We start from the raw sequence: 25,933 nt of genomic DNA on the forward strand, positions 1-25,933 counted from the left end.
TCGGAGTCAACTTGCCTGCGGCCCATGCAGGGCTTTTGCCTACAAAAATTCCATAAGGACGAGGATTTCTCCCAGACCAAAGCTGCCCCCTCCTCGAAACCTGGCTGCCATCGGAGGCCCAAACGTGCCCTACAAAATGACACCTGCCAAGTGGGCTCTTGAGTTTGGCTTCTTGGGTGGAAGTGCCTCCTTTCAAAGCCAACTTGCCTGCGGCCCGTCCTGGGCTTTTGCCTACAAAAATTCCATAAGGACGAGGATTTCTCCCAGACCAAAGCTGCCCCCTCCTCCAAACCTGGCTGCCATCGGAGGCCCAAACGCGCCCTACAAAATGACATCTGCCAAGTGGGCTCTTGAGTTTGGCTCTCTGGGGAAAAGTGCCTCCTTTCGGAGTCAACTTGCCTGCGGCCCATGCAGGGCTTTTGCCTACAAAAATTCCATAAGGACGAGGATTTCTCCCAGACCAAAGCTGCCCCCTCCTCCAAACCTGGCTGTCATCGGAGGCCCAAACGCGCCCTACAAAATGACATCTGCCAAGTGGGCTCTTGAGTTTGGCTTCTTGGGTGGAAGTACCTCCTTTCAAAGCCAACTTGCCTGCGGCCCGTCCTGGGCTTTTGCCTACAAAAATTCCATAAGGACGAGGATTTCTCCCAGACCAAAGCTGCCCCCTCCTCCAAACCTGGCTGCCATCGGAGGCCCAAACGCGCCCTACAAAATGACATCTGCCAAATGGGCTCTTGAGTTTGGCTTCTTGGGGAAAAGTGCCTCCTTTCAAAGCCAACTTGCCTAACTAGCCTGCGGCCCGTGCTGGGCTTTAGACTACAAATATTCCATAAGGACGAGGATTTCTCCCAGACCAAAGCTGCCCCCTCCTCCAAACCTGGCTGCCATCGGAGGACCAAACGCGCCCCACAAAATGACACCTGCATTGAGGGTTCTTGAGTTTGGCTTCCTGGGGAAAAGTGCCTCCTTTCGGAGTCAACTTGCCTGCGGCACGTCCTGGGCTTTTGCCTCCAAAAATGCCAGAAGGACGAGGATTTCTCCCAGACCAAAGCTGCCCCCTCCTCCAAACCTGGCTGCCATCGGAGGCCCAAACGTGCCCTACAAAATGACACCTGCCAAGTGGGCTCTTGAGTTTGGCTTCTTGGGTGGAAGTGCCTCCTTTCAAAGCCAACTTGCCTGCGGCCCGTCCTGGGGTTTTGCCTACAAAAATTCCATAAGGACGAGGATTTCTCCCAGACCAAAGCTGCCCCCTCCTCCAAACCTGGCTGCCATTGGAGGCCCAAACGCGCCCTACAAAATGACATTTGCCAAGTGGGCTCTTGAGTTTGGCTTCTTGCGGAAAAGTGCCTCCTTTCAAAGCCAACTTGCCTAACTATCCTGCGGCCCGTGCTGGGCTTTAGACTACAAAAATTCCATAAGGACGAGGATTTCTCCCAGACCAAAGCTGCCCCCTCCTCCAAACCTGGCTGCCATCAGAGGCCCAAACGCGCCCCACAAAATGACATCTGCATTGAGGGTTCTTGAGTTTGGCTTCTTGGGGAAAAGTGCCTCCTTTCGGAGCCAACTTGCCTAACTTGCCTGCGGCCCGTCCTGGGCTTTTGCCTCCAAAAATTCCAGAAGGACGAGGATTTCTCCCAGGCCAAAGCTGCCCCCTCCTCCAAACCTGGCTGCCATCGGAGGCCCAAACGCGCCCTACAAAATGACATCTGCCAAGTGGGCTCTTGAGTTTGGCTTCCTGGGGAAAAGTGCCTCATTTCGGAGTCAACTTGCCTGCGGCCCGTCCTGGGCTTTTGCCTACAAAAATTCCATAAGGACGAGGATTTCTCCCAGACCAAAGCTGCCCCCTCCTCCAAACCTGGCTGCCATCGGAGGCCCAAACGCGCCCCACAAAATGACACCTGCCAAGTGGGCTCTTGAGTTTGGCTTCTTGGGGGAAAGTGCCTCCTTTCAAAGCCAACTTGCCTGCGGCCCGTCCTGGGCTTTTGAGTACACAAATTCCATAAGGACGAGGATTTCTCCCAGACCAAAGCTGCCCCCTCCTCCAAACCTGGCTGCCATCGGAGGCCCAAACGCGCCCTACAAAATGACACCTGCCAAGTGGGCTCTTGAGTTTGGCTTCTTGCGGAAAAGTGCTTCCTTTCGGAGCCAAAATTCCTAACTTGCCTGCGGCCCGTCCTGGGCTTTAGACTACAAAAATTCCAGAAGGACGAGGATTTCTCCCAGACCAAAGCTGCCCCCTCCTCCAAACCTGGCTGCCATCGGAGGCCCAAACGCGCCCCACAAAATGACACCTGCATTGAGGGTTCTTGAGTTTGGCTTCCTGGGGAAAAGTGCCTCCTTTCGGAGTCAACTTGCCTGCGGCCAATGCAGGGCTTTTGCCTACAAAAATTCCATAAGGACGAGGATTTCTCCCAGACCAAAGCTGCCCCCTCCTCCAAACCTGGCTGCCATCGGAGGCCCAAACGTGCCCTACAAAATGACACCTGCCAAGTGGGCTCTTGAGTTTGGCTTCTTGGGTGGAAGTGCCTCCTTTCAAAGCCAACTAGCCTGCGGCCCATGCAGGGCTTTTGCCTACAAAAATTCCATAAGGACGGGGATTTCTCCCAGACCAAAGCTGCCCCCTCCTCCAAACCTGGCTGCCATCGGAGGCCCAAACGCGCCCTACAAAATGACATCTGCCAAGTGGGCTCCTGAGTTTGGCTTCTTGGGGGAAAGTGCCTCCTTTCAAAGCCAACTTGCCTGCGGCCCGTGCTGGGCATTAGACTACAAAAATTCCATAACGACGAGGATTTCTCCCAGACCAAATCTGCCCCCTCCTCCAAACCTGGCTGCCATCAGAGGCCCAAACGCGCCCCACAAAATGACATCTGCCAAGTGGGCTCTTGAGTTTGGCTTCTTGGGGAAAAGTGCCTCCTTTCGGAGTCAACTTGCCTGCGGCCCATGCAGGGCTTTTGCCTCCAAAAATTCCATAAGGACGAGGATTTCTCCCAGACCAAAGCTGCCCCCTCCTCCAAACCTGGCTGCCATCGGAGGCCCAAACGCGCCCTACAAAATGACATCTGCCAAGTGGGCTCTTGAGTGTGGCTTCTTGCGGAAAATTGCCTCCTTTCGGAGCCAACTTGCCTAACTAGCCTGCGGCCCGTGCTGGGCATTAGACTACAAAAATTCCATAACGACGAGGATTTCTCCCAGACCAAATCTACCCCCTCCTCCAAACCTGGCTGCCATCAGAGGCCCAAACGCGCCCCACAAAATGACATCTGCCAAGTGGGCTCTTGAGTTTGGGTTCTTGGGGAAAAGTGCCTCCTTTCGGAGCCAACTTGCCTAACTTGCCTGCGGCCCGTCCTGGGCTTTTGCCTCCAAAAATTCCATAAGGACGAGGATTTCTCCCAGACCAAAGCTGCCCCCTCCTCCAAACCTGGCTGCCATCGGAGGCCCAAACGTGCCCTACAAAATGACATCTGCCAAGTGGGCTCTTGAGTTTGGCTTCTTGGGTGGAAGTGCCTCCTTTCAAAGCCAACTTGCCTGCGGCCCGTCCTGGGCTTTAGACTACAAAAATTCCAGAAGGACGAGGATTTCTCCCAGACCAAAGCTGCCCCCTCCTCCAAACCTGGCTGCCATCGGAGGCCCAAACGCGCCCTACAAAATGACATCTGCCAAGTGGGCTCTTGAGTTTGGCTTCTTGCGGAAAAGTGCCTCCTTTCAAAGCCAACTTGCCTAACTATCCTGCGGCCCGTGCTGGGCTTTAGACTACAAAAATTCCATAAGGACGAGGATTTCTCCCAGACCAAAGCTGCCCCCTCCTCCAAACCTGGCTGCCATCGGAGGCCCAAACGTGCCCTACAAAATGACACCTGCCAAGTGGGCTCTTGAGTTTGGCTTCTTGGGGAAAAGTGACTCCTTTCAAAGCCAACTTGCCTGCGTCCCGTCCCGGGCTTTTGCTACAAAAATTCCATAAGGACGAGGATTCCTCCCAGACCAAAGCTGCCCCCTCCTCCAAACCTGGCTGCCATCGGAGGCCCAAACGCGCCCTACAAAATGACACCTGCCAAGTGGGCTCTTGAGTTTTGGTTCTTGGGGAAAAGTGCTTCCTTTCGGAGCCAAAATGCCTAACTTGCCTGCGGCCCGTCCTGGGCTTTTGAGTACAAAAATTCCAGAAGGACGAGGATTTCTCCCAGACCAAAGCTGCCCCCTCCTCCAAACCTGGCTGCCATCAGAGGCCCAAACGCGCCCTACAAAAGGACATCTGCATTGTGGGTTCTCGAGTTTGGCTTCTTGGGGAAAAGTGCCTCCTTTCAAAGCCAACTTGCCTAACTTGCCTGCGGCCCGTCCTGGGCTTTTGCCTACAAAAATTCCATAAGGACAAGGATTTCTCCCAGACCAAAGCTGCCCCCTCCTCCAAACCTGGCTGCCATCGGAGGCCCAAACGCGCCCTACAAAATGACATCTGCCAAGTGGGCTCTTGAGTTTGGCTTCTTGGGTGGAAGTGCCTCCTTTCAAAGCCAACTTGCCTGCGGCCCGTCCTGGGCTTTTGCCTACAAAAATTCCATAAGGACGAGGATTTCTCCCAGACCAAAGCTGCCCCCTCCTCCAAACCTGGCTGCCATCGGAGGCCCAAACGCGCCCCACAAAATGACATCTGCCAAGTGGGCTCTTGAGTTTGGCTTCTTGGGGAAAAGTGCCTCCTTTCGGAGCCAACTTGCCTAACTTGCCTGCGGCCCGTCCTGGGCTTTTGCCTCCAAAAATTCCATAAGGACGAGGATTTCTCCCAGACCAAAGCTGCCCCCTCCTCCAAACCTGGCTGCCATCGGAGGCCCAAACGTGCCCTACAAAATGACACCTGCCAAGTGGGCTCTTGAGTTTGGCTTCTTGGGTGGAAGTGCCTCCTTTCAAAGCCAACTTGCCTGCGGCCCGTCCTGGGCTTTTGCCTACAAAAATTCCATAAGGACGAGGATTTCTCCCAGACCAAAGCTGCCCCCTCCTCCAAACCTGGCTGCCATCGGAGGCCCAAACGCGCCCCACAAAATGACATCTGCCAAGTGGGCTCTTGAGTTTGGCTTCTTGGGGAAAAGTGACTCCTTTCAAAACCAACTTGCCTGCGTCCCGTCCCGGGCTTTTGCTACAAAAATTCCATAAGGACGAGGATTCCTCCCAGACCAAAGCTGCCCCCTCCTCCAAACCTGGCTGCCATCGGAGGCCCAAACGCGCCCTACAAAATGACATCTGCCAAGTGGGCTCTTGAGTTTGGCTTCCTGGGGAAAAGTGCCTCCTTTCGGAGTCAACTTGCCTGCGGCCCATGCAGGGCTTTTGCCGACAAAAATTCCATAAGGACGGGGATTTCTCCCAGACCAAAGGTGCCCCCTCCTCCAAACCTGGCTGCCATCGGAGGCCCAAACGCGCCCTACAAAATGACACCTGCCAAGTGGGCTCTTGAGTTTGGGTTCTTGGGGAAAAGTGCTTCCTTTCGGAGCCAAAATGCCTAACTTGCCTGCAGCCCGTCCTGGGCTTTTGAGTACAAAAATTCCATAAGTACGAGGATTTCTCCCAGACCAAAGCTGCCCCCTCCTCCAAACCTGGCTGCCATCAGAGGCCCAAACGCGCCCTACAAAAGGACATCTGCATTGTGGGTTCTTGAGTTTGGCTTCTTGGGGAAAAGTGCCTCCTTTCAAAGCCAACTTGCCTAACTTGCCTGCGGCCCGTCCTGGGCTTTTGCCTACAAAAATTCCAGAAGGACAAGGATTTCTCCCAGACCAAAGCTGCCCCCTCCTCCAAACCTGGCTGCCATCGGAGGCCCAAACGCGCCCTACAAAATGACATCTGCCAAGTGGGCTCTTGAGTTTGGCTTCTTGGGGAAAAGTGCCTCCTTTCGGAGTCAACTTGCCGGCGGCCCATGCAGGGCTTTTGCCTACAAAAATTCCATAAGGACGAGGATTTCTCCCAGACCAAAGCTGCCCCCTCCTCCAAACCTGGCTGCCATCGGAGGCCCAAACGTGCCCTACAAAATGACATCTGCCAAGTGGGCTCTTGAGTTTGGCTTCTTGGGTGGAAGTGCCTCCTTTCAAAGCCAACTTGCCTGCAGCCCGTGCAGGGCTTTTGCCTCCAAAAATTCCATAAGGACGAGGATTTCTCCCAGACCAAAGCTGCCCCCTCCTCCAAACCTGGCTGCCATCGGAGGCCCAAACGCGCCCTACAAAATGACACCTGCCAAGTGGGCTCTTGAGTTTGGCTTCTTGGGTGGAAGTACCTCCTTTCAAAGCCAACTTGCCTGCGGCCCGTGCTGGGCTTTTGCCTACAAAAATTCCATAAGGACGAGGATTTCTCCCAGACCAAAGCTGCCCCCTCCTCCAATCCTGGCTGCCATCGGTGGCCCAAACGCGCCCCACAAAATGACATCTGCCAAGTGGGCTCCTGAGTTTGGCTTCTTGGGGGAAAGTGCCTCCTTTCAAAGCCAACTTGCCTGCAGCCCGTGCTGGGCTTTAGACTACAAAAATTCTATAAGGACGAGGATTTCTCCCAGACCAAAGCTGCCCCCTCCTCCAAACCTGGCTGCCATCGGAGGCCCAAACGCGCCCCACAAAATGACATCTGCATTGAGGGTTCTTGAGTTTGGCTTCTTGGGGAAAAGTGCCTCCTTTCGGAGCCAACTTGCCTAACTTGCCTGCGGCCCGTCCTGGGCTTTTGCTACAAAAATTCCATAAGGACGAGGATTTCTCCCAGACCAAAGCTGCCCCCTCCTCCAAACGTGGCTGCCATCGGAGACCCAAACGCGCCCTACAAAATGACATCTGCATTGTGGGTTCTTGAGTTTGGCTTCTTGCGGAAAAGTGCCTCCTTTCAAAGCCAACTTGCCTAACTTGCCTGCGGCCCATGCGGGGTTTTTGCCTACAAAAATTCCATAAGGACGAGGATTTCTCCCAGACCAAAGCTGCCCCCTCCTCCAAACCTGGCTGTCATCGGAGGCCCAAACGCGCCCTACAAAATGACATCTGCCAAGTGGGCTCTTGAGTTTGGCTTCTTGGGTGGAAGTACCTCCTTTCAAAGCCAACTTGCCTGCGGCCCGTCCTGGGCTTTTGCCTACAAAAATTCCATAAGGACGAGGATTTCTCCCAGACCAAAGCTGCCCCCTCCTCCAAACCTGGCTGCCATCGGAGGCCCAAACGCGCCCTACAAAATGACATCTGCCAAGTGGGCTCTTGAGTTTGGCTTCTTGGGGAAAAGTGCCTCCTTTCAAAGCCAACTTGCCTAACTAGCCTGCGGCCCGTGCTGGGCTTTAGACTACAAAAAATTCCATAAGGACGAGGATTTCTCCCAGACCAAAGCTGCCCCCTCCTCCAAACCTGGCTGCCATCGGAGGACCAAACGCGCGCCACAAAATGACACCTGCATTGAGGGTTCTTGAGTTTGGCTTCCTGGGGAAAAGTGCTTCCTTTCGGAGTCAACTTGCCTGCGTCCCATGCAGGGCTTTTGCCTACAAAAATTCCAGAAGGACGAGGATTTCTCCCAGACCAAAGCTGCCCCCTCCTCCAAACCTGGCTGCCATCGGAGGCCCAAACGTGCCCTACAAAATGACACCTGCCAAGTGGGCTCTTGAGTTTGGCTTCTTGGGTGGAAGTGCCTCCTTTCAAAGCCAACTTGCCTGCGGCCCGTCCTGGGCTTTTGCCTCCAAAAATTCCAGAAGGACGAGGATTTCTCCCAGACCAAAGCTGCCCCCTCCTCCAAACCTGGCTGCCATCGGAGGCCCAAACGCGCCCTACAAAATGACATCTGCCAAGTGGGCTCTTGAGTTTGGCTTCTTGGGGAAAAGTGCCTCCTTTCAAAGCCAACTTGCCTAACTATCCTGCGGCCCGTGCTGGGCTTTAGACTACAAAAATTCCAGAAGGACGAGGATTTCTCCCAGACCAAAGCTGCCCCCTCCTCCAAACCTGGCTGCCATCGGAGGCCCAAACGCGCCCTACAAAATCACATCTGCCAAGTGGGCTCTTGAGTTTGGCTTCTTGGGGAAAAGTGCCTCCTTTCAAAGCCAACTTGCCTAACTAGCCTGCGGCCCGTGCTGGGCTTTAGACTACAAAAAATTCCATAAGGACGAGGATTTCTCCCAGACCAAAGCTGCCCCCTCCTCCAAACCTGGCTGCCATCGGAGGACCAAACGCGCGCCACAAAATGACACCTGCATTGAGGGTTCTTGAGTTTGGCTTCCTGGGGAAAAGTGCTTCCTTTCGGAGTCAACTTGCCTGCGTCCCATGCAGGGCTTTTGCCTCCAAAAATTCCAGAAGGACGAGGATTTCTCCCAGACCAAAGCTGCCCCCTCCTCCAAACCTGGCTGCCATCGGAGGCCCAAACGTGCCCTACAAAATGACACCTGCCAAGTGGGCTCTTGAGTTTGGCTTCTTGGGTGGAAGTGCCTCCTTTCAAAGCCAACTTGCCTGCGGCCCTTGCAGGGCTTTTGCCTACAAAAATTCCATAAGGACGAGGATTTCTCCCAGACCAAAGCTGCCCCCTCCTCCAAACCTGGCTGCCATCGGAGGCCCAAACGCGCCCTACAAAATGACATTTGCCAAGTGGGCTCTTGAGTTTGGCTTCTTGGGGAAAAGTGCCTCCTTTCAAAGCCAACTTGCCTAACTATCCTGCGGCCCGTGCTGGGCTTTAGACTACAAAAATTCCATAAGGACGAGGATTTCTCCCAGACCAAAGCTGCCCCCTCCTCCAAACCTGGCTGCCATCAGAGGCCCAAACGCGCCCCACAAAATGACATCTGCCAAGTGGGCTCTTGAGTTTGGCTTCCTGGGGAAAAGTGCCTCCTTTCGGAGTCAACTTGCCTGCGGCCCATGCAGGGCTTTTGCCTACAAAAATTCCATAAGGACGAGGATTTCTCCCAGACCAAAGCTGCCCCCTCCTCCAAACCTGGCTGCCATCGGAGGCCCAAACGCGCCCTACAAAATGACACCTGCCAAGTGGGCTCTTGAGTTTGGCTTCTTGGGGGAAAGTGCCTCCTTTCAAAGCCAACTTGCCTGCGGCCCGTCCTGGGCTTTTGAGTACACAAATTCCATAAGGACGAGGATTTCTCCCAGACCAAAGCTGCCCCCTCCTCCAAACCTGGCTGCCATCGGAGGCCCAAACGCGCCCTACAAAATGACATCTGCCAAGTGGGCTCTTGAGTTTGGCTTCTTGGGGAAAAGTGCCTCCTTTCGGAGCCAAAATTCCTAACTTGCCTGCGGCCCGTCCTGGGCTTTAGACTACAAAAATTCCAGAAGGACGAGGATTTCTCCCAGACCAAAGCTGCCCCCTCCTCCAAACCTGGCTGCCATCGGAGGCCCAAACGCGCCCCACAAAATGACACCTGCATTGAGGGTTCTTGAGTTTGGGTTCCTGGGGAAAAGTGCCTCCTTTCGGAGTCAACTTGCCTGCGGCCCATGCAGGGCTTTTGCCTACAAAAATTCCATAAGGACGAGGATTTCTCCCAGACCAAAGCTGCCCCCTCCTCCAAACCTGGCTGCCATCGGAGGCCCAAACGTGCCCTACAAAATGACACCTGCCAAGTGGGCTCTTGAGTTTGGCTTCTTGGGTGGAAGTGCCTCCTTTCAAAGCCAACTTGCCTGCGGCCCGTCCTGGGCTTTTGCCTACAAAAATTCCATAAGGACGAGGATTTCTCCCAGACCAAAGCTGCCCCCTCCTCCAAACCTGGCTGCCATCGGAGGCCCAAACGCGCCCTACAAAATGACATCTGCCAAGTGGGCTCTTGAGTTTGGCTCTCTGGGGAAAAGTGCCTCCTTTCGGAGTCAACTTGCCTGCGGCCCATGCAGGGCTTTTGCCTACAAAAATTCCATAAGGACGAGGATTTCTCCCAGACCAAAGCTGCCCCCTCCTCCAAACCTGGCTGTCATCGGAGGCCCAAACGCGCCCTACAAAATGACATCTGCCAAGTGGGCTCTTGAGTTTGGCTTCTTGGGGAAAAGTGCCTCCTTTCAAAGCCAACTTGCCTGCGGCCCGTCCTGGGCTTTTGCCTACAAAAATTCCATAAGGACGAGGATTTCTCCCAGACCAAAGCTGCCCCCTCCTCCAAACCTGGCTGCCATCGGAGGCCCAAACGCGCCCTACAAAATGACATCTGCCAAGTGGGCTCTTGAGTTTGGCTTCTTGGGGAAAAGTGCCTCCTTTCAAAGCCAACTTGCCTAACTAGCCTGCGGCCCGTGCTGGGCTTTAGACTACAAAAATTCCATAAGGACGAGGATTTCTCCCAGACCAAAGCTGCCCCCTCCTCCAAACCTGGCTGCCATCGGAGGACCAAACGCGCCCCACAAAATGACACCTGCATTGAGGGTTCTTGAGTTTGGCTTCCTGGGGAAAAGTGCCTCCTTTCGGAGTCAACTTGCCTGCGGCCCGTCCTGGGCTTTTGCCTCCAAAAATTCCAGAAGGACGAGGATTTCTCCCAGACCAAAGCTGCCCCCTCCTCCAAACCTGGCTGCCATCGGAGGCCCAAACGTGCCCTACAAAATGACACCTGCCAAGTGGGCTCTTGAGTTTGGCTTCTTGGGTGGAAGTGCCTCCTTTCAAAGCCAACTTGCCTGCGGCCCGTCCTGGGCTTTTGCCTCCAAAAATTCCAGAAGGACGAGGATTTCTCCCAGACCAAAGCTGCCCCCTCCTCCAAACCTGGCTGCCATCGGAGGCCCAAACGCGCCCTACAAAATGACATTTGCCTAGTGGGCTCTTGAGTTTGGCTTCTTGCGGAAAAGTGCCTCCTTTCAAAGCCAACTTGCCTAACTATCCTGCGGCCCGTGCTGGGCTTTAGACTACAAAAATTCCATAAGGACGAGGATTTCTCCCAGACCAAAGCTGCCCCCTCCTCCAAACCTGGCTGCCATCAGAGGCCCAAACGCGCCCCACAAAATGACATCTGCATTGAGGGTTCTTGAGTTTGGCTTCCTGGGGAAAAGTGCCTCATTTCGGAGTCAACTTGCCTGCGGCCCATGCAGGGCTTTTGCCTACAAAAATTCCATAAGGACGAGGATTTCTCCCAGACCAAAGCTGCCCCCTCCTCCAAACCTGGCTGTCATCGGAGGCCCAAACGCGCCCTACAAAATGACATCTGCCAAGTGGGCTCTTGAGTTTGGCTTCTTGGGGAAAAGTGCCTCCTTTCAAAGCCAAATTGCCTGCGGCCCGTCCTGGGCTTTTGAGTACACAAATTCCATAAGGACGAGGATTTCTCCCAGACCAAAGCTGCCCCCTCCTCCAAACCTGGCTGCCATCGGAGGCCCAAACGCGCCCTACAAAATGACATCTGCCAAGTGGGCTCTTGAGTTTGGCTTCTTGGGGAAAAGTGCCTCCTTTCAAAGCCAACTTGCCTAACTAGCCTGCGGCCCGTGCTGGGCTTTAGACTACAAAAATTCCATAAGGACGAGGATTTCTCCCAGACCAAAGCTGCCCCCTCCTCCAAACCTGGCTGCCATCGGAGGACCAAACGCGCCCCACAAAATGACACCTGCATTGAGGGTTCTTGAGTTTGGCTTCCTGGGGAAAAGTGCCTCCTTTCGGAGTCAACTTGCCTGCGGCCCGTCCTGGGCTTTTGCCTCCAAAAATTCCAGAAGGACGAGGATTTCTCCCAGACCAAAGCTGCCCCCTCCTCCAAACCTGGCTGCCATCGGAGGCCCAAACGTGCCCTACAAAATGACACCTGCCAAGTGGGCTCTTGAGTTTGGCTTCTTGGGTGGAAGTGCCTCCTTTCAAAGCCAACTTGCCTGCGGCCCGTCCTGGGCTTTTGCCTCCAAAAATTCCAGAAGGACGAGGATTTCTCCCAGACCAAAGCTGCCCCCTCCTCCAAACCTGGCTGCCATCGGAGGCCCAAACGCGCCCTACAAAATGACATTTGCCTAGTGGGCTCTTGAGTTTGGCTTCTTGCGGAAAAGTGCCTCCTTTCAAAGCCAACTTGCCTAACTATCCTGCGGCCCGTGCTGGGCTTTAGACTACAAAAATTCCATAAGGACGAGGATTTCTCCCAGACCAAAGCTGCCCCCTCCTCCAAACCTGGCTGCCATCAGAGGCCCAAACGCGCCCCACAAAATGACATCTGCATTGAGGGTTCTTGAGTTTGGCTTCCTGGGGAAAAGTGCCTCATTTCGGAGTCAACTTGCCTGCGGCCCATGCAGGGCTTTTGCCTACAAAAATTCCATAAGGACGAGGATTTCTCCCAGACCAAAGCTGCCCCCTCCTCCAAACCTGGCTGCCATCGGAGGCCCAAACGCGCCCTACAAAATGACACCTGCCAAGTGGGCTCTTGAGTTTGGCTTCTTGGGGGAAAGTGCCTCCTTTCAAAGCCAACTTGCCTGCGGCCCGTCCTGGGCTTTTGAGTACACAAATTCCATAAGGACGAGGATTTCTCCCAGACCAAAGCTGCCCCCTCCTCCAAACCTGGCTGCCATCGGAGGCCCAAACGCGCCCTACAAAATGACACCTGCCAAGTGGGCTCTTGAGTTTGGCTTCTTGGGGAAAAGTGCTTCCTTTCGGAGCCAAAATTCCTAACTTGCCTGCGGCCCGTCCTGGGCTTTAGACTACAAAAATTCCAGAAGGACGAGGATTTCTCCCAGACCAAAGCTGCCCCCTCCTCCAAACCTGGCTGCCATCGGAGGCCCAAACGCGCCCCACAAAATGACACCTGCATTGAGGGTTCTTGAGTTTGGGTTCCTGGGGAAAAGTGCCTCCTTTCGGAGTCAACTTGCCTGCGGCCCATGCAGGGCTTTTGCCTACAAAAATTCCATAAGGACGAGGATTTCTCCCAGACCAAAGCTGCCCCCTCCTCCAAACCTGGCTGCCATCGGAGGCCCAAACGTGCCCTACAAAATGACACCTGCCAAGTGGGCTCTTGAGTTTGGCTTCTTGGGTGGAAGTGCCTCCTTTCAAAGCCAACTTGCCTGCGGCCCGTGCTGGGCATTAGACTACAAAAATTCCATAACGACGAGGATTTCTCCCAGACCAAATCTGCCCCCTCCTCCAAACCTGGCTGCCATCAGAGGCCCAAACGCGCCCCACAAAATGACATCTGCCATGTGGGCTCTTGAGTTTGGCTTCTTGGGGAAAAGTGCCTCCTTTCGGAGCCAACTTGCCTAACTTGCCTGCAGCCCGTCCTGGGCTTTTGCCTCCAAAAATTCCAGAAGGACGAGGATTTCTCCCAGACCAAAGCTGCCCCCTCCTCCAAACCTGGCTGCCATCGGAGGCCCAAACGCGCCCCACAAAATGACACCTGCATTGAGGGTTCTTGAGTTTGGCTTCTTGGGGAAAAGTGCCTCCTTTCGGAGTCAACTTGCCTGCGGCCCATGCAGGGCTTTTGCCTACAAAAATTCCAGAAGGACGAGGATTTCTCCCAGACCAAAGCTGCCCCCTCCTCCAAACCTGGCTGCCATCGGAGGCCCAAACGCGCCCTACAAAATGACATCTGCCAAGTGGGCTCTTGAGTTTGGCTTCTTGGGGAAAAGTGCCTCCTTTCAAAGCCAACTTGCCTAACTAGCCTGCGGCCCGTGCTGGGCTTTAGACTACAAAAATTCCATAAGGACGAGGATTTCTCCCAGACCAAAGCTGCCCCCTCCTCCAAACCTGGCTGCCATCGGAGGACCAAACGCGCCCCACAAAATGACACCTGCATTGAGGGTTCTTGAGTTTGGCTTCCTGGGGAAAAGTGCCTCCTTTCGGAGTCAACTTGCCTGCGGCCCGTCCTGGGCTTTTGCCTCCAAAAATTCCAGAAGGACGAGGATTTCTCCCAGACCAAAGCTGCCCCCTCCTCCAAACCTGGCTGCCATCGGAGGCCCAAACGTGCCCTACAAAATGACACCTGCCAAGTGGGCTCTTGAGTTTGGCTTCTTGGGTGGAAGTGCCTCCTTTCAAAGCCAACTTGCCTGCGGCCCGTCCTGGGCTTTTGCCTCCAAAAATTCCAGAAGGACGAGGATTTCTCCCAGACCAAAGCTGCCCCCTCCTCCAAACCTGGCTGCCATCGGAGGCCCAAACGCGCCCTACAAAATGACATTTGCCTAGTGGGCTCTTGAGTTTGGCTTCTTGCGGAAAAGTGCCTCCTTTCAAAGCCAACTCGCCTAACTATCCTGCGGCCCGTGCTGGGCTTTAGACTACAAAAATTCCATAAGGACGAGGATTTCTCCCAGACCAAAGCTGCCCCCTCCTCCAAACCTGGCTGCCATCAGAGGCCCAAACGCGCCCCACAAAATGACATCTGCATTGAGGGTTCTTGAGTTTGGCTTCCTGGGGAAAAGTGCCTCATTTCGGAGTCAACTTGCCTGCGGCCCATGCAGGGCTTTTGCCTACAAAAATTCCATAAGGACGAGGATTTCTCCCAGACCAAAGCTGCCCCCTCCTCCAAACCTGGCTGTCATCGGAGGCCCAAACGCGCCCTACAAAATGACATCTGCCAAGTGGGCTCTTGAGTTTGGCTTCTTGGGGAAAAGTGCCTCCTTTCAAAGCCAAATTGCCTGCGGCCCGTCCTGGGCTTTTGCCTACAAAAATTCCATAAGGACGAGGATTTCTCCCAGACCAAAGCTGCCCCCTCCTCCAAACCTGGCTGCCATCGGAGGCCCAAACGCGCCCTACAAAATGACATCTGCCAAGTGGGCTCTTGAGTTTGGCTTCTTGGGGAAAAGTGCCTCCTTTCAAAGCCAACTTGCCTAACTAGCCTGCGGCCCGTGCTGGGCTTTAGACTACAAAAATTCCATAAGGACGAGGATTTCTCCCAGACCAAAGCTGCCCCCTCCTCCAAACCTGGCTGCCATCGGAGGACCAAACGCGCCCCACAAAATGACACCTGCATTGAGGGTTCTTGAGTTTGGCTTCCTGGGGAAAAGTGCCTCCTTTCGGAGTCAACTTGCCTGCGGCCCGTCCTGGGCTTTTGCCTCCAAAAATTCCAGAAGGACGAGGATTTCTCCCAGACCAAAGCTGCCCCCTCCTCCAAACCTGGCTGCCATCGGAGGCCCAAACGTGCCCTACAAAATGACACCTGCCAAGTGGGCTCTTGAGTTTGGCTTCTTGGGTGGAAGTGCCTCCTTTCAAAGCCAACTTGCCTGCGGCCCGTCCTGGGCTTTTGCCTCCAAAAATTCCAGAAGGACGAGGATTTCTCCCAGACCAAAGCTGCCCCCTCCTCCAAACCTGGCTGCCATCGGAGGCCCAAACGCGCCCTACAAAATGACATTTGCCTAGTGGGCTCTTGAGTTTGGCTTCTTGCGGAAAAGTGCCTCCTTTCAAAGCCAACTTGCCTAACTATCCTGCGGCCCGTGCTGGGCTTTAGACTACAAAAATTCCATAAGGACGAGGATTTCTCCCAGACCAAAGCTGCCCCCTCCTCCAAACCTGGCTGCCATCAGAGGCCCAAACGCGCCCCACAAAATGACATCTGCATTGAGGGTTCTTGAGTTTGGCTTCCTGGGGAAAAGTGCCTCATTTCGGAGTCAACTTGCCTGCGGCCCATGCAGGGCTTTTGCCTACAAAAATTCCATAAGGACGAGGATTTCTCCCAGACCAAAGCTGCCCCCTCCTCCAAACCTGGCTGCCATCGGAGGCCCAAACGCGCCCTACAAAATGACACCTGCCAAGTGGGCTCTTGAGTTTGGCTTCTTGGGGGAAAGTGCCTCCTTTCAAAGCCAACTTGCCTGCGGCCCGTCCTGGGCTTTTGAGTACACAAATTCCATAAGGACGAGGATTTCTCCCAGACCAAAGCTGCCCCCTCCTCCAAACCTGGCTGCCATCGGAGGCCCAAACGCGCCCTACAAAATGACACCTGCCAAGTGGGCTGTTGAGTTTGGCTTCTTGGGGAAAAGTGCTTCCTTTCGGAGCCAAAATTCCTAACTTGCCTGCGGCCCGTCCTGGGCTTTAGACTACAAAAATTCCAGAAGGACGAGGATTTCTCCCAGACCAAAGCTGCCCCCTCCTCCAAACCTGGCTGCCATCGGAGGCCCAAACGCGCCCCACAAAATGACACCTGCATTGAGGGTTCTTGAGTTTGGGTTCCTGGGGAAAAGTGCCTCCTTTCGGAGTCAACTTGCCTGCGGCCCATGCAGGGCTTTTGCCTACAAAAATTCCATAAGGACGAGGATTTCTCCCAGACCAAAGCTGCCCCCTCCTCCAAACCTGGCTGCCATCGGAGGCCCAAACGTGCCCTACAAAATGACACCTGCCAAGTGGGCTCTTGAGTTTGGCTTCTTGGGTGGAAGTGCCTCCTTTCAAAGCCAACTTGCCTGCGGCCCGTGCTGGGCATTAGACTACAAAAATTCCATAACGACGAGGATTTCTCCCAGACCAAATCTGCCCCCTCCTCCAAACCTGGCTGCCATCAGAGGCCCAAACGCGCCCCACAAAATGACATCTGCCATGTGGGCTCTTGAGTTTGGCTTCTTGGGGAAAAGTGCCTCCTTTCGGAGCCAACTTGCCTAACTTGCCTGCAGCCCGTCCTGGGCTTTTGCCTCCAAAAATTCCAGAAGGACGAGGATTTCTCCCAGACCAAAGCTGCCCCCTCCTCCAAACCTGGCTGCCATCGGAGGCCCAAACGCGCCCCACAAAATGACACCTGCATTGAGGGTTCTTGAGTTTGGCTTCTTGGGGAAAAGTGCCTCCTTTCGGAGTCAACTTGCCTGCGGCCCATGCAGGGCTTTTGCCTACAAAAATTCCAGAAGGACGAGGATTTCTCCCAGACCAAAGCTGCCCCCTCCTCCAAACCTGGCTGCCATCGGAGGCCCAAACGTGCCCTACAAAATGACACCTGCCAAGTGGGCTCTTGAGTTTGGCTTCTTGGGTGGAAGTGCCTCCTTTCAAAGCCAACTTGCCTGCGGCCCGTCCTGGGCTTTTGCCTACAAAAATTCCATAAGGACGAGGATTTCTCCCAGACCAAAGCTGCCCCCTCCTCCAAACCTGGCTGCCATCGGAGGCCCAAACGCGCCCTACAAAATGACATCTGCCAAGTGGGCTCTTGAGTTTGGCTTCTTGCGGAAAAGTGCCTCCTTTCAAAGCCAACTTGCCTAACTAGCCTGCGGCCCGTGCTGGGCATTAGACTACAAAAATTCCATAACGACGAGGATTTCTCCCAGACCAAATCTGCCCCCTCCTCCAAACCTGGCTGCCATCAGAGGCCCAAACGCGCCCCACAAAATGACATCTGCCAAGTGGGCTCTTGAGTTTGGCTTCTTGGGGAAAAGTGCCTCCTTTCGGAGCCAACTTGCCTAACTTGCCTGCGGCCCGTCCTGGGCTTTTGCCTCCAAAAATTCCAGAAGGACGAGGATTTCTCCCAGACCAAAGCTGCCCCCTCCTCCAAACCTGGCTGCCATCGGAGGCCCAAACGTGCCCTACAAAATGACATCTGCCAAGTGGGCTCTTGAGTTTGGCTTCTTGGGTGGAAGTGCCTCCTTTCAAAGCCAACTTGCCTGCGGCCCGTCCTGGGCTTTTGCCTACAAAAATTCCATAAGGACGAGGATTTCTCCCAGGCCAAAGCTGCCCCCTCCTCCAAACCTGGCTGCCATCGGAGGCCCAAACGCGCCCTACAAAATGACATCTGCCAAGTGGGCTCTTGAGTTTGGCTTCTTGCGGAAAAGTGCCTCCTTTCAAAGCCAACTTGCCTAACTATCCTGCGGCCCGTGCTGGGCTTTAGACTACAAAAATTCCATAAGGACGAGGATTTCTCCCAGACCAAAGCTGCCCCCTCCTCCAAACCTGGCTGCCATCAGAGGCCCAAACGCGCCCCACAAAATGACATCTGCATTGAGGGTTCTTGAGTTTGGCTTCTTGGGGAAAAGTGCCTCCTTTCGGAGCCAACTTGCCTAACTTGCCTGCGGCCCGTCCTGGGCTTTTGCCTCCAAAAATTCCAGAGGGACGAGGATTTCTCCCAGACCAAAGCTGCCCCCTCCTCTAAACCTGGCTGCCATCGGAGGCCCAAACGTGCCCTACAAAATGACATCTGCCAAGTGGGCTCTTGAGTTTGGCTTCTTGGGGAAAAGTGACTCCTTTCAAAACCAACTTGCCTGCATCCCGTCCCGGGCTTTTGCTACAAAAATTCCATAAGGACGAGGATTCCTCCCAGACCAAAGCTGCCCCCTCCTCCAAACCTGGCTGCCATCGGAGGCCCAAACGCGCCCTACAAAATGACATCTGCCAAGTGGGCTCTTGAGTTTGGCTTCTTGGGGAAAAGTGCTTCCTTTCGGAGCCAAAATTCCTAACTTGCCTGCGGCCCGTCCTGGGCTTTAGACTACAAAAATTCCAGAAGGACGAGGATTTCTCCCAGACCAAAGCTGCCCCCTCCTCCAAACCTGGCTGCCATCGGAGGCCCAAACGCGCCCCACAAAATGACACCTGCATTGAGGGTTCTTGAGTTTGGCTTCCTGGGGAAAAGTGCGTCCTTTCGGAGTCAACTTGCCTGCGGCCCATGCAGGGCTTTTGCCTACAAAAATTCCATAAGGACGAGGATTTCTCCCAGAACAAAGCTGCCCCCTCCTCCAAACCTGGCTGCCATCGGAGGCCCAAACGCGCCCCACAAAATGACACCTGCATTGAGGGTTCTTGAGTTTGGCTTCCTGGGGAAAAGTGCCTCCTTTCGGAGTCAACTTGCCTGCGGCCCATGCAGGGCTTTTGCCTACAAAAATTCCATAAGGACGAGGATTTCTCCCAGACCAAAGCTGCCCCCTCCTCCAAACCTGGCTGCCATCGGAGGCCCAAACGTGCCCTACAAAATGACACCTGCCAAGTGGGTTCTTGAGTTTGGCTTCTTGGGGAAAATTGACTCCTTTCAAAACCACCTTGCCTGCGTCCTGTCCCGGGCTTTTGCAACAAAAATTCCATAAGGACGAGGATTCCTCCCAGACCAAAGCTGCCCCCTCCTCCAAACCTGGCTGCCATCGGAGGCCCAAACGCGCCCTACAAAATGACATCTGCCAAGTGGGCTCTTGAGTTTGGCTTCCTGGGGAAAAGTGCCTCCTTTCGGAGTCAACTTGCCTGCGGCCCGTGCTGGGCTTTAGACTACAAAAAATTCCATAAGGACGAGGATTTCTCCCAGACCAAAGCTGCCCCCTCCTCCAAACCTGGCTGCCATCGGAGGACCAAACGCGCGCCACAAAATGACACCTGCCAAGTGGGCTCTTGAGTTTGGCTTCTTGGGGGAAAGTGCCTCCTTTCAAAGCCAACTTGCCTGCGGCCCGTCAAGGGCTTGTGCCTACAAAAATTCCATAAGGACGAGGATTTCTCCCAGACCAAAGCTGCCCCCTCCTCCAAACCTGGCTGCCATCGGAGGCCCAAACGCGCCCTACAAAATGACACCTGCCAAGTGGGCTCTTGAGTTTGGCTTCTTGCGGAAAAGTGCCTCCTTTCAAAGCCAACTTGCCTAACTAGCCTGCAGCCCATTCTGGGCTTTTGCCTACAAAAATTCCATAAGGACGAGGATTTCTCCCAGACCAAAGCTGCCCCCTCCTCCAAACCTAGCTGCCATCGGTGGCCCAAACGCGCCCTACAAAATGACATCTGCCAAGTGGGCTCCTGAGTTTGGCTTCTTGGGGGAAAGTGCCTCCTTTCAAAGACAACTTGCCTGCAGCCCGTGCTGGGCTTTAGACTACAAAAATTCCATAAGGACGAGGATTTCTCCCAGACCAAAGCTGCCCCCTCCTCCAAACCTGGCTGCCATCGGAGGCCCAAACGCGCCCTACAAAATGACATCTGCCAAGTGGGCTCTTGAGTTTGGCTTCTTGCGGAAAAGTGCCTCTTTCAAAGCCAACTTGCCTAACTAGCCTGCAGCCCATTCTGGGCTTTTGCCTACAAAAATTCCATAAGGACGAGGATTTCTCCCAGACCAAAGCTGCCCCCTCCTCCAAACCTAGCTGCCATCGGTGGCCCAAACGCGCCCTACAAAATGACATCTGCCAAGTGGGCTCCTGAGTTTGGCTTCTTGGGGGAAAGTGCCTCCTTTCAAAGACAACTTGCCTGCAGCCCGTGCTGGGCTTTTGCCTACAAAAATTCCAGAAGGACAAGGATTTCTCCCAGACCAAAGCTGCCCCCTCCTCCAAACCTGGCTGCCATCGGAGGCCCAAACGCGCCCCACAAAATGACATCTGCATTGAGGGTTCTTGAGTTTGGCTTCTTGGGTAAAAGTGCCTCCTTTCGGAGCCAACTTGCCTAACTTGCCTGCGGCCCGTCCTGGGCTTTTGCTACAAAAATTCCATAAGGACGAGGATTTCTCCCAGACCAAAGCTGCCCCCTCCTCCAAACCTGGCTGCCATCGGAGGCCCAAACGCGCCCTACAAAATGACATCTGCCAAGTGGGCTCTTGAGTTTGGCTTTCTGGGGAAAAGTGCCTCCTTTCGGAGTCAACTTGCCTGCGGCACATGCAGGGCTTTTGCCTACAAAAATTCCATAAGGACGAGGATTTCTCCCAGACCAAAGCTGCCCCCTCCTCCAAACCTGGCTGCCATCGGAGGCCCAAACCCGCCCTACAAAATGACATCTGCCAAGTGGGCTCTTGAGTTTGGCTTCTTGGGTGGAAGTACCTCCTTTCAAAGCCAACTTGCCTGCGGCCCATGCAGGGCTTTTGCCTACAAAAATTCCATAAGGACGAGGATTTCTCCCAGACCAAAGCTGCCCCCTCCTCCAAACCTGGCTGCCATCGGAGGCCGAAACGCGCCCTACAAAATGACATCTGCCAAGTGGGCTCTTGAGTTTGGCTTCTTGGGGGAAAGTGCCTCCTTTCAAAGCCAACTTGCCTAACTAGCCTGCACCCCGTGCTGGGCTTTAGACTACAAAAATTCCATAAGGACGAGGATTTCTCCCAGACCAAAGCTGCCCCCTCCTCCAAACCTGGCTGCCATCAGAGGCCCAAACGCGCCCCACAAAATGACATCTGCCATGTGGGCTCTTGAGTTTGGCTTCTTGGGGAAAAGTGCCTCCTTTCGGAGCCAACTTGCCTAACTTGCCTGCGGCCCGTCCTGGGCTTTTGCCTACAAAAATTCCATAAGGACGAGGATTTCTCCCAGACAAAAGCTGCCCCCTCCTCCAAACCTGGCTGCCATCGGAGGCCCAAACGCGCCCTAGAAAATGACACCTGCCAAGTGGGCTCTTGAGTTTGGCTTCTTGGGGAAAAGTGACTCCTTTCAAAACCAACTTGCCTGCGTCCCGTCCCGGGCTTTTGCTACAAAAATTCCATAAGGACGAGGATTCCTCCCAGACCAAAGCTGCCCCCTCCTCCAAACCTGGCTGCCATCGGAGGCCCAAACGCGCCCTACAAAATGACATCTGCCAAGTGGGCTCTTGAGTTTGGCTTTCTGGGGAAAAGTGCCTCCTTTCGGAGTCAACTTGCCTGTGGCCCATGCAGGGCTTTTGCCTACAAAAATTCCATAAGGACGAGGATTTCTCCCAGACCAAAGCTGCCCCCTCCTCCAAACCTGGCTGCCATCGGAGGCCCAAACGCGCCCTACAAAATGACACCTGCCAAGTGGGCTCTTGAGTTTGGCTTCTTGGGTGGAAGTACCTCCTATCAAAGCCAACATGCCTGCGGCCCATGCAGGGCTTTTGCCTACAAAAATTCCATAAGGACGAGGATTTCTCCCAGACCAAAGCTGCCCCCTCCTCCAAACCTGGCTGCCATCGGAGGCCCAAACGCGCCCTACAAAATGACATCTGCCAAGTGGGCTCTTGAGTTTGGCTTCTTGGGGAAAAGTGCCTCCTTTCAAAGCCAACTTGCCTAACTAGCCTGCGGCCCGTGCTGGGCTTTAGACTACAAAAATTCCATAAGGACGAGGATTTCTCCCAGACCAAAGCTGCCCCCTCCTCCAAACCTGGCTGCCATCGGAGGCCCAAACGCGCCCCACAAAATGACACCTGCATTGAGGGTTCTTGAGTTTGGCTTCCTGGGGAAAAGTGCCTCCTTTCGGAGTCAACTTGCCTGCGGCCCATGCAGGGCTTTTGCCTACAAAAATTCCAGAAGGACGAGGATTTCTCCCAGACCAAAGCTGCCCCCTCCTCCAAACCTGGCTGCCATCGAAGGCCCAAACGTGCCCTACAAAATGACATCTGCCAAGTGGGCTCTTGTGTTTGGCTTCTTGGGTGGAAGTGCCTCCTTTCAAAGCCAACTTGCCTGCGGCCCGTCCTGGGCTTTTGCCTACAAAAATTCCATAAGGACGAGGATTTCTCCCAGACCAAAGCTGCCCCCTCCTCCAAACCTGGCTGCCATCGGAGGCCCAAACGCGCCCTACAAAATGACATCTGCCAAGTGGGCTCTTGAGTTTGGCTTCTTGCGGAAAAGTGCCTCCTTTCAAAGCCAACTTGCCTAACTAGCCTGCGGCCCGTGCTGGGCTTTAGACTACAAAAATTCCATATGGACGAGGATTTCTCCCAGACCAAAGCTGCCCCCTCCTCCAAACCTGGCTGCCATCAGAGGCCCAAACGCGCCCCACAAAATGACATCTGCATTGAGGGTTCTTAATTTGGCTTCTTGCGGAAAAGTGCCTCCTTTCAAAGCCAACTTGCCTAACGTGCCTGCGGCCCATGCAGGGCTTTTGCCTACAAAAATTCCAGAAGGACGAGGATTTCTCCCAGACCAAAGCTGCCCCCTCCTCCAAACCTGGCTGCCATCGGAGGCCCAAACGCGCCCTACAAAATGACACCTGCCAAGTGGGCTCTTGAGTTTGGCTTCTTGGGGGAAAGTGCCTCCTTTCAAAGCCAACTTGCCTGCGGCCCGTCCTGGGCTTTTGAGTACAAAAATTCCATAAGGACGAGGATTTCTCCCAGACCAAAGCTGCCCCCTCCTCCAAACCTGGCTGCCATCGGAGGCCCAAACGCGCCCTACAAAATGACATCTGCCAAGTGGGCTCTTGAGTTTGGCTTCTTGGGGAAAAGTGCCCCCTTTCGGAGCCAACTTGCCTAACTTGCCTGCGGCCCGTCCTGGGCTTTTGCCTACAAAAATTCCAGAAGGACGAGGATTTCTCCCAGACCAAAGCTGCCCCCTCCTCCAAACCTGGCTGCCATCGGAGGCCCAAACGCGCCCCACAAAATGACATCTGCATTGTGGGTTCTTGACTTTGGCTTCCTGAGGAAAAGTGCCTCCTTTCAAAGCCAACTTGCCTAACTTGCCTGCGGCCCGTCCTGGGCTTTTGCCTACAAAAATTCCAGAAGGACAAGGATTTCTCCCAAACCAAAGCTGCCCCCTCCTCCAAACCTGGCTGCCATCGGAGGCCCAAACGCGCCCTACAAAATGACATCTGCCAAGTGGGCTCTTGAGTTTGGCTTCTTGGGGAAAAGTGCCTGCTTTCGGAGTCAACTTGCCTGTGGCCCATTCTGGGCTTTTGCCTACAAAAATTCCATAAGGACGAGGATTTCTCCCAGACCAAAGCTGCCCCCTCCTCCAAACCTGGCTGCCATCGGAGGCCCAAACGTGCCCTACAAAATGACACCTGCCAAGTGGGCTCTTGAGTTTGGCTTCTTGCGGAAAAGTGCCTCCTTTCAAAGCCAACTTGCCTGCGGCCCGTCCTGGGCTTTTGCCTCCAAAAATTCCAGAAGGACGAGGATTTCTCCCAGGCCAAAGCTGCCCCCTCCTCCAAACCTGGCTGCCATCGGAGGCCCAAACGTGCCCTACAAAATGACATTTGCCAAGTGGGCTCTTGAGTTTGGCTTCTGGGGGAAAAGTGACTCCTTTCAAAACCAACTTGCCTGTGTCCCGTCCCGGGCTTTTGCTACAAAAATTCCATAAGGACGAGGATTTCTCCCAGACCAAAGCTGCCCCCTCCTCCAAACCTGGCTGCCATCGGAGGCCCAAACGCGCCCTACAAAATGACACCTGCCAAGTGGGCTCTTGAGTTTGGCTTCTTGGGGGAAAGTGCCTCCCTTCAAAGCCAACTTGCCTGCGGCCCGTCCTGGGCTTTTGAGTACAAAAATTCCATAAGGACGAGGATTTCTCCCAGACCAAATCTGCCCCCTCCTCCAAACCTGGCTGCCATCGGAGGCCCAAACGCGCCCCACAAAATGACATCTGCATTGAGGGTTCTTGAGTTTGCCTTCTTGGGGAAAAGTGCCTCCTATCGGAGCCAACTTGCCTAACTTGCCTGCGGCCCGTCCTGGGCTTTTGCTACAAAAATTCCATAAGGACGAGGATTTCTCCCAGACCAAAGCTGCCCCCTCCTCCAAACCTGGCTGCCATCGGAGGCCCAAACGCGCCCTACAAAATGACATCTGCATTGTGGGTTCTTGAGTTTGGCTTCTTGGGGAAAAGTGACTCCTTTCAAAGCCAACTTGCCTAACTTGCCTGCGGCCCATGCGGGGTTTTTGCCTACAAAAATTCCAGAAGGACGAGGATTTCTCCCAGACCAAAGCTGCCCCCTCCTCCAAACCTGGCTGCCATCGGAGGCCCAAACGCGCCCTACAAAATGACACCTGCCAAGTGGGCTCTTGAGTTTGGCTTCTTGGGGAAAATTGACTCCTTTCAAAACCAACTTGCCTGCGTCCCGTCCCGGGCTTTTGCTAAAAAAATTCCATAAGGACGAGGATTCCTCCCAGACCAAAGCTGCCCCCTCCTCCAAACCTGGCTGCCATCGGAGGCCCAAACGCGCCCTACAAAATGACATCTGCCAAGTGGGCTCTTGAGTTTGGCTTTCTGGGGAAAAGTGCCTCCTTTCGGAGTCAACTTGCCTGCGGCCCATGCAGGGCTTTTGCCTACAAAAATTCCATAAGGACGAGGATTTCTCCCAGACCAAAGCTGCCCCCTCCTCCAAACCTGGCTGCCATCGGAGGCCCAAACGTGCCCTACAAAATGACATCTGCCAAGTGGGCTCTTGAGTTTGGCTTCTTGGGTGGAAGTACCTCCTTTCAAAGCCAACTTGCCTGCGGCCCGTCCTGGGCTTTTGCCTACAAAAATTCCATAAGGACGAGGATATCTCCCAGACCAAAGCTGCCCCCTCCTCCAAACCTGGCTGCCATCGGAGGCCCAAACGCGCCCTACAAAATGACATCTGCCAAGTGGGCTCCTGAGTTTGGCTTCTTGGGGGAAAGTGCCTCCTTTCAAAGCCAACTTGCCTAACTAGCCTGCGGCCCGTGCTGGGCTTTAGACTAAAAAATTCCATAAGGACGAGGATTTCTCCCAGACCAAAGCTGCCCCCTCCTCCAAACCTGGCTGCCATCAGAGGCCCAAACGCGCCCCACAAAATGACATCTGCATTGAGGGTTCTTGAGTTTGGCTTCTTGGGGAAAAGTGCCTCCATTCGGAGCCAACTTGCCTAACTTGCCTGCGGCCCGTCCTGGGCTTTTGCCTCCAAAAATTCCATAAGGACGAGGATTTCTCCCAGACCAAAGCTGCCCCCTCCTCCAAACCTGGCTTCCATCGGAGGCCCAAACGCGCCCTACAAAATGACACAAGCCAAGTGGGCTCTTGAGTTTGGCTTCTTGGGGAAAAGAGCCTCCATTCGGAGTCAACTTGCCTGCATCCGGTCCTGGGCTTTGGAGTACAAAAATTCCATAAGGACGAGGATTTCTCCCAGACCAAAGCTGCCCCCTCCTCCAAACCTGGCTGCCATCGGAGGCCCAAACGTGCCCTACAAAATGACATCTGCATTGTGGGTTCTTGAGTTTGGCTTCTTGGGGAAAAGTGCCTCCAATCGGAGCCAACTTGCCTAACTTGCCTGCGGCCCGTCCTGGGCTTTTGCTACAAAAATTCCATAAGGACGAGGATTTCTCCCAGACCAAAGCTGCCCCCTCCTCCAAACCTGGCTGCCATCGGAGGCCCAAACGCGCCCTACAAAATGACACAAGCCAAGTGGGCTCTTGAGTTTGGCTTCTTGGGGAAAAGTGCCTCCTTTCGAAGCCAACTTGCCTGCGTCCCGTCCCGGGCTTTTGCCTACAAAAATTCCATAAGGACGAGGATTTCTCCCAGACCAAAGCTGCCCCCTCCTCCAAACCTGGCTGCCATCGGAGGCCCAAACGCGCCCTACAAAATGAC

The sequence above is a fragment of the Cinclus cinclus genome, chromosome 31 (assembly GCF_963662255.1).
Source record: "Cinclus cinclus chromosome 31, bCinCin1.1, whole genome shotgun sequence".
NCBI lineage: Eukaryota > Metazoa > Chordata > Aves > Passeriformes > Cinclidae > Cinclus > Cinclus cinclus.